Below are 1,802 nucleotides of genomic sequence, written 5' to 3'. Positions count from 1 at the left end.
GTAGTGTGTTTTCATACAAAACGTTTTAAAACGTTATCATGATCTTTATATAACCCGACATTTTAATGTTATTAAAACGTTTTTACCTAAACCAAAAGCCAAAATATAACTTATTTAAAACGTTTTTAAAACGTTTTTGTGCTTGCTGGGATAATATCAAATACATGTACTATCTTCAGTAGATAGCAAATTCTGATTTAATCTTTCCACATTTAAATCTTAATAACACTGCCAATACATACATTCAATTTAGGCAAAATAATTATCAAATACATGTGCTATCTTCTGTAGATAGCAAATTCTGATTTAATCTTTTCAAATCTAAATTTTAATAACACTGCAAAAATATTCAATTGAGGCACAACAATATCAAACACATGTACTATCTTCAGTAGACAGTAAATTCAGATTTAATCTGTTCACATTTAAATTTTAATAACACTGCAAAACATACACATATTCAATTTAGGTATAATAATGATCAAAAACATATACATCTTCAGTAGATAGTAAATTCTGATTTAATCTGTTCACATTTCAATCTTAGTAACACTGTAAAAAATACACACATTCAATTTAGGTATAATAATGTGCAGTATCTTCAGTAGATAGCAAATTCTGATTTAATCTTTTTACATTTAATTCTTTTAAGAATAACACTGCAATACATATTCAATTTAGGCAAATACATGTACTATCTTCAGTAGATACTATCTTCAGTAGATAGTAAATTCTGTTTTTATCTTTCCACATTTAAATCTTAATAACACTGGAAAAATAATTCAGTTTAGGTACAATACATGTGCTATCTTCAGTAGATAGCAAATTCTGACGATAAAAGCTTATAATATAATTATTATTGAAAATATGAATTAATAAAAAAAATCTCTTTTAAAAGTAACATTACTTGTTTATTTCATGTTGATGAATCCTGACTTGCTATCTACTGAAGATAGCATATTTTTATAGTTCTTGATTTTATTCGTTCATTTCAGTACATGTGCGGCATTTAATTAGTTTCTGACTCGACTGACATGATTGTGGAATAAAAACAAACGAAACTGGAACTGAAAATAACATCAATTTCTCCAAAATTAAACATAAGTGAGACTTTTTTGATCATAACATATCTTATCCGATGATTACATATGGCACATGTACTTATACGTAGAATCAGAAATTACTTATGGTCGATTGGAACAATGGTACACGAGAGTGAAGCTATAATGGTATGTTCCTAACTCTTCTCTCCCAAGTAAAAATGCAGTATCTATACATAAGTAACATGGCACATACTGCCTTTTACATGGGGACAGGTGGATTTGAATCAATATGCTTACAAAGTCAGAAAGCAGTATGTACCAGTCATTGACATAGCAGATACTACACTTTGATTTGGGAGGCAAACATTTTGAACCAGCCTTCTCCCAAAGTAAAGGGAAGTATCTGCTTGTCATTTACAAGGCAGATTTTGACTTGAGAGGCAGATATGTTTATATTATGTTTATATTATGAAGTATCAGCTTTTATAAATTCTCTGCGTGCCAGCCATAACCTTCAACATAAAAAGTCCAGTTTTTCAGATATTTTCTCAAAATTTCAAGAGCTATCTTAAGACCCATTGAACCAATACTAGGCTTGTTTGTACTCATTTTAGTCATTTTTCATGCTGATTCCAAATATGGTCAAGAAAATGTACAATTCTGTAATTTTTTAATTAAAACAAAAATCAGATTTGTCGTCTATTATGATTTATAGAGCCAATCAGCAACATGGTAAGAATGACGGCAGGGCTGAAGAAG

The sequence above is a fragment of the Amphiura filiformis genome, chromosome 2, assembly GCF_039555335.1.
Source record: "Amphiura filiformis chromosome 2, Afil_fr2py, whole genome shotgun sequence".
Lineage (NCBI taxonomy): Eukaryota > Metazoa > Echinodermata > Ophiuroidea > Amphilepidida > Amphiuridae > Amphiura > Amphiura filiformis.
This window is presented reverse-complemented; position numbering follows the sequence as displayed.